This window comes from Magnolia sinica, chromosome 9 (genome assembly GCF_029962835.1).
Source record: "Magnolia sinica isolate HGM2019 chromosome 9, MsV1, whole genome shotgun sequence".
Taxonomy (NCBI): Eukaryota; Viridiplantae; Streptophyta; class Magnoliopsida; order Magnoliales; family Magnoliaceae; genus Magnolia; species Magnolia sinica.
Genome location: NC_080581.1, coordinates 45,388,361 through 45,395,760, shown reverse-complemented (window position 1 = coordinate 45,395,760; position 7,400 = coordinate 45,388,361). Strand labels below are relative to the sequence as shown.

At 35.4% G+C, this 7,400-nt stretch overlaps 1 pseudogene; it reads right to left on the bottom strand.

Annotated features, from left to right (window-relative positions):
- Window positions 1-1,695: 1,695 nt before the first annotated feature.
- On the bottom strand, window positions 1,696-2,665 carry LOC131256282 (probable auxin efflux carrier component 1b; annotated as a pseudogene).
- Between the last annotated feature and the right edge of the window lie 4,735 nt (window positions 2,666-7,400).

Here is a 7,400-nt window from a genome sequence, read left to right as displayed (position 1 = left end):
AAGTGCTTCCGATATCATCAAAATTTGAATTCCGAGGATATCGAGGAGCTCTTCGATATATCGAAGATTACATGATATGCCTTAGTAGAACTTTGGACACAACAGACCTGATGTTAATTTTATCGAGTCTAATTAATGGACTCGAGATTCAAATTTCGATGATATCGAATCCTCTATCGATACATCGATAATTCTATCTAGAGATTTTTGTAGTTGCTAGACATCTTATGTCCTCATCTTGATAATATCAAGTGAGCTTTGAGGACATCGACAACAGTGTTCGATTTTCTCGAACCACTTGTCGATAAATCGTCAAAGGCAAAAAACTTAGAGATTTTTTTTTAGTTTGAAAAAGTTTTCTAGGCATAATTCCTTAGGGTGTTCTATCCAATTTTAAGGATTTTAATTACCTGATGTTTTGGGACATGGGATGTGAGGCTAAGATCTACTTGTGACGAGTTCGAGTACACATCCAGTTGAGGCAGACGCTTGATCAATCTTCTAGTGGGATTCTTTTGTCTAGCTGACTCAACTCTCATGCTAATTGACAAACCAGGGCACCTTTAATCTCCCCCTTTGTCAATTACATGACAAAACACCAAAACACCCTAGAACAACTTCTAGACAGACACCATAAATTGTGTGTACATAATCTTTACAAAATTGTACAAAATTCTCTAGTTTACACATACACACATTTAGTAGCTGCTACCCCTAACAGCAATCTCCCCCTATCTCCTTGTAGCTATTACCTTATCACAGATAACAAATAGAAGCATGCAATTGTCCTTCGGGGTGTATTTGTTCTCCCCCATTTTGTTAGTCATTGGCAAAGGATTACATAACAGTTGATATTGACTGAAGTTAAGAGAATATGGGAGAACCAAAATACAGGGCATAAGCAGAGTAGATAGAAAAGAACATCCCTGGAAAGCATATCAGTTCAAAGGAAACAGATAAGGGTTAACAGTAGGAGCATAGAGAGAGAGCACACATCGGAATTGAGATAAATGAAATACAGCAGGAAAACAGGGATAAGTTTCATAAATGATCACTACCAGAAAATCTGGCAAAGGCTACAGATAAAAACCGTAGCTAAAGGCCTATGGCTATGGTTAAAGTCCGTAGCACGACCGTAACCATTGGTGCCATAGCCATAGGTCTAAAAGTTATGGCTACGGATTTCCTCCGTAGCCATATAAACAATGGGTATGGATTAAATCTGTAGTCGTAGCTTCCGTAGCACTAAGGTATTTACAGCTACGGATTATATCTATAGCTAATAGTAGAGCGAGAACCGCAGCAATATGCTGAAATCAGCAACTACTGTTTTCATATAAACGGCTATGGTTAATAGTCGTAGTGATTAAAGCAATAGGTACGGATTAAATTTGTAGCAATATTTTCCATAGCTCTAGATTATATACAGCTATGAATTATATCTATAGTTAAAAGTAGAATGAGAACCGTAACAATAGGCTGAAATTAGCAAGAGCTACGGTTTTCAGATAAATGGCTACGGTTAATAGCTATAGCTAATGCCTATTTTTTAAATAAAAATTTAAATAATAATGGCAGTACATCCTAATAACTCATATAAGCTAATATAGATAAATACTTCATGGCTAAATCATTCATTCTTTCAATCAAACTCAATCATTCATTCATTCAATCATATACAATCATTCACCATTCACAAAAGTACAATGCCAACATAATAGTTATATGTCTATTTAAAGTTCTCATTAACAGCAAGATCCAATGCCTTCTCGCAGCCAAATAGCTTCTCAACAATCCCAAGTGAAAACTCCATAGATGTGCCTCTACTGGTTATCAATTTTCCATCACTAACACCCTATTCTTAGCTTCGCTTTGATCCGAAAGCTTACTGCATATGGCTGAAAATCAATTTCATCATACAAAATGGAAGAAATTGCATGTTATGACATTATACGTAAGAGGCTGAAAATGTGTTTGTGTGTGTTTTAAAGATTGAGCTGAAAATGCAATGGACCCACTTGAACAATGGACACTCTGAGGATTGTGCCTCTGAGGCCAATCCCAACAGATGCGATCACCATGATAGCTGGGCCAGTGAGGATCCTCGCAACCAATCCGTATGCAGCAAGTTTAGTCCCACAGGCTATGATTCTTGGTTACAAGGCCATGAACAGTCCTGAAAATTTGAAAAATTCAAAGGCAGTTAGTTTAAGTCAATTCAAAACACTTGAAAAACAAGGACTAAGAATCATGATGAGCATATCAATGATCTTACCGAGACTGAACATGGCCATCCCAAGACTTGCATTCGACAAGATCGTGACAAAATTTTCCATGATTTGAGGCTTCTTAACACCCCATCTACAGTAAGAAAGATGTTAGAAGAAAATCATATTCAAGAGATAGAGATTGAAAGAAATTTGAAATTCATGACCTGTGAAAATCACCTGCAAGATACAAGAGCCCAGTTCAAACCCAATAAGCTTACATATGAATTCAGGTTCTCGACAAGCTTATACCAGACCATATTCAGAATTTGCCTCATCATCTTTGACGAAATCGAGATGGATTCTCCTATTGCTTTCGGCCTTCTATTTTCTCATTGCTTTCTGCCTTTTCTGCAGTAGTATCTTCTTCTCTGCTGCATACTTGCATTGAATTCTCATAAAATCCTAGAATTCCAAACACCCATTTTAAAATTCATGGGAAGAGAGTGAAAGAATGCATGGCAACTCAAATCACTCTCCACAAAAACCTGCAATTCCAGACACCTATGTCCAAATTCGTGAAGAAAGAGTAAAAGAACAGATCAAAATTTAAATCCCCCTCTAGAAGAACCTATAATTCCAATCTTCCATCTCTATTTTCGTGCAAAAAGAGTAAAAGAACATATTGAAACTGAACTCTATTTCCATAAAAGCACGTAATCCTAAACACCCATTTTCAAATTCACATGGAAAGAGCAACACATCTAAAATTCAAATCTCTATTGGAAAAAAAAGAAAACTATAATTCCAAATACCCACTTCCAGTTCATGAAGAAAGACTAAAGATCACATCGAAATCTATCGCTCTCCCCAAGGACCTGAAATTCCAAACTCCCAACCTCAAATTCAAGAAAAAAGAGCAAAAGAACAAAGCTGAATTCAAATCTCTCTCTGAAAATCTGTAAAACCCTTCACCAACTGTTCTATACAACAAAAACTATTCAACTAAACCCTTAATACCCCAACAACTGTTCCACACACTTCAAAAATATGCTACCATTCTTCTCTAATCAATGCTATCCAAATGAGATGCAACAGTTTCCTATAAGTGAAAAAGAAATTCATCACCTCAAAAAATAAAACAAACACACTCCACCTCAGAAAAGAAAGCTACCTGAAAAGGAAAGCTAACATGCACATGCCTCTTATAGCAAGCCATTAGCAGCAATATTTTCCTTAGTCACCAAAATTTTTACAATTGTCACCAGCAGAAAAATAAAAAGAAAAAGAAAAACCATAAAAACATTATTCTGTTTTAAAATATTTAAAATCCAGTAAATGATATTTACTCATAAGAACAGAGGCAGTGAACACAGCATTTGATATTATTTCAGGAAACCTATACGAGTGATCAATGTACAGTAAGTACATATGCACGAACTGATGTCAAAAATGAACAAGAAATCATCAATGATTGCCTCAGCCTGATGTCTTGCCAAAAGTGTTGTAATCCAATGCAATGCCTCAATTCTGGTAGCATCCCATTCATTAGATAGTTGTCTAATAAACATAACTACTACACATTAACATCTAGTCATATTACATAGGAGAAAGAGAACAACTTACCTCTACAGCAGAAATGTAACCATTTTGATCCTTGTCAAAGATCTTGAAAGCCTCTTTTAGTTCCTCCACATAATTAGTGTCCTTCATAACAAGTGGAAATGGGAAAAGTTAGAAACACCTAATAGAAGTTGGCAACTATCACTGCCAAATAATATTCATAAGGATTAGAATCACACAGTCACACAGTATGGTTTACTACTCTATTAAGAGGTTTAGTATAAAAGGAAAAAAAAGGGGCTAAATGCAAATTCATATGTGTTTGTATTTTTTTTCCCTAAATCTCGATCTAACTTATTTTTTTGTTTAGTCCCTGCACATCTGCATGCATACACATATATGCTTATATTGCATTGATAGGTGATCATGATCCCAGGCACTTGAAAAAAATGATTTGCAGTTTAAGTGAAAATCAAGAGACACATTTACGTGAATAGCTAGCTATGTTTTCTGCACTCAACTAGAATTTTCATGGTAAATGATGATTCAAAGGGAGATCTATATGAATCAGATTCTTCATCCTAATCTTAGCTGATCTATATGAATAAGAGGAATGTCTACTACCAAGTTGGATTATGATATGTGGTTGGACTTGGGATGATGTAGATGGGATTTAGTGATGGATCTGCTTCTAAGATTTACATGGGCTGCAACATAGGGAATGGTGTAAAATCGTGCTCTAAATACTTTAAAATTCACATGATTTAGCCACATGAGTATTAGAATGTCTATATTTGGCCACATGAGCATGCTAAAGATCCTTATCTTTTTTCTTTCTTGCCTTTCAGTACTATGGGTTTTGGTCAGCACAAGCATGTACAAGGTAGCTCATGTACATGCCAGACATCTGCCAGCATGGTAACTTTTTTATGAGATCTAATTTATTCATTAGAGTGGAGCCTCTACCTAGATGTTATTCCCTAAGAATCAGGTTGGTCCACTCATCAGGTGGGCCATAGTTTATGAAACAAATATACAGCTGAAAAAACTTGGTTGAAGTGTCTTTACCCATCTAACTTCTTCTAAGATTATAGCCCACCTGCTGAATGGACTAGATTTACTTTCATGACATGGTCAAAACCACTTGATGAATGGCTTGGACATTGCACTTGGACACTGCACTAACACTACAAGAAAAGGGGGCTTTAGCCTTAGTTCAAAAATGTGACTGAAAAGGTTATAAACTGAGGCTAAAGCCTTTAGCCTTGGTTTTGCCTCAGTTGTCCAACCCGAGGTTGTAACCCCCATGGCTAAAGGCTTTAGCCTCAATTTTAATACATTGGTTTCCAAGCATAAATCTTACTTCTTGTGGATAGATTCCAAACTAGTCATCAAGCATTTTTGTGACCTTGGTTTTTCTACTATAAACTAATGAGCCTGTTTTCCTCGCAAAAATAAAAAATAAAAAAACATGCTGTTGTTTTGAAAAAAAAAATAAAAATAGGAATTTTATTGTTGAAATGTTGGTCACCCCTTTATCTATTCACATCTTTTATAGATTTTAATTGAAGTATAGATTAGACTTTGAAAAAAAAAAAAGGTAGGTTTGGTTTGGCTTGTTGTCAACTGTCAAGCCTATCAAAACATTGGGCTATGTCAAGCCTATAAAAAGGCACGCACGTTTTATAGATTTTGCATAGTAACATCATTAGATGAAATATCATAACTCAAAATAGTGAATCTACTAAGTCAAATCCTAGTTAGGCTTAAGTCTACTGTTACACATATATTTATATGATCTAAGAAACAGTAAAAAAAAAATACATTTAAGGTATTTACAGGACTTGTAAGAAAAGATCCTGGAAATACTTACTCTGTCTGTTGGCGCTTCTTGGCAAGGTTTTCAAAAATCTATTGTACATCTACAGATGTGACTAGCTTTGATGAGTCAAAGGACTCCTGCATGACCAAATGGCAATGAAAAAACAATCTAATGTGCCTAATGCAATCGGAAAGGATATAATCAATAAGCAAATGAAATTTTAAAACACTTACAGGCATGCCACAATAATCTCCCATTCTGATGGTCCTTCACAAAGAAAATAGTTGCATGAAACTCAAAAGTGAAGCAAATACTAATTAGCTAGATAGGGGGACTTTGGATGCCAAATGTTCTATACACTTAGCTAAATAGATCGTTTCTCAAATTTGAACACTCCAAAGATAGTGATTAACTAGAAGAAACCACCGACAAGTAGAGCATGTGAGCCAGTGCTATACTTTTCTAAATCATGTATGCTTAGAAGAATCAGATGGATTAATCATCTGTAACAAGGGAGGTCCTTGTGAGTATACCACTACAAAAGGAAATGGTAACAAAACAAGAAAGTTGATGAGGTAGAGCCATTATAATTGGAACGTGGTAGTGTCATCCCTTCACTGCACATATATGGGTTATGGTCATGTGTCAATTGAGATCGTCCATCCAGTAGGACCCATCTTAAATCATGTTCGCTCTAATTTTTTATTTTGTTAGGTGATCGTACCTTAAGTCACCCCTGTCATGTGTACTATGGAAAGGTCTTTGTAATCCTATACTGGTTCCACCCGCTTTTACTTCTTCTTCTTCTTCCTCTTCTGCGGCACCTTTAAGAAGAAAGCCTAAAAAGGTGGAAAAAAGGTAGAAAAAGATGGAAGTTAGGTTAGAAAAGTCTTCAAAGGAATTTATAGGTGGTTTGGACACTTGAAATTTGAAGAATCTACATCTATAGTAATTGGATTCTTGAGAATTTCAGTGTGTCAAGTTTTGTTTGGCACCTTTAAATTTAAATCATCTACTTTTTATAGTTAATATATTGGAAATGCACATCCTACAATCATATCCCATATAAAACATAATAATAATAAAGAACAGATTTTTTTTTTTAGATAATCAATGCATCGAAAGCTAGAAACAATAGTTAATTTCTACTTTCTAGAGAAGTTTACAACAGAAGATGAATTCAGGCGGGAATTTCACGGGATCAGAAATAACACTTTATTTGGATAATAAGTGACATGGAATATACACCAAGTGTTCTAGATTAGTCATGTTTTTTATTAGGACTACCATTCCATACAAGTTGCCCTAAAATTCAGCAGGAGTGCACCCATGAAACTCAGCCCACCACAAAGATTTATTGGGACAACAAAGCAAGCAAAAATGGAGTCCATTTGGCAGTCCCCAAATTTAGGTTTCAACTGTTATGATGCATAGAAATGTCTCACTATGACATGCTCAGAATTTTTATTAACAAATAGGAGAAGTGTCCTTTTACATTTACATGCATACACAAGTAATGGGGATTAAATCTAGGAGCTCGATCTAGAATCAATATTCAGTCCAAAGCATTGCAGGATCTTAATAGATTTTTCCAACCTTTAGAATGGGCAGATTATATTCTTTTTTTAAGCTTAAAATTTGATCAGTCCACACATAGATTTCCAACTAAAAACAAACAAACAACTGAAATATAATTTTCTCAAGATTTACTAATTTAACTTCACTTGCAACAAGCTTTAATAAAAGGTAAATCAGGAAGTGGTGCCCTAGAGCCACTAATGATATACAACCTTTTCACGATGTTGACA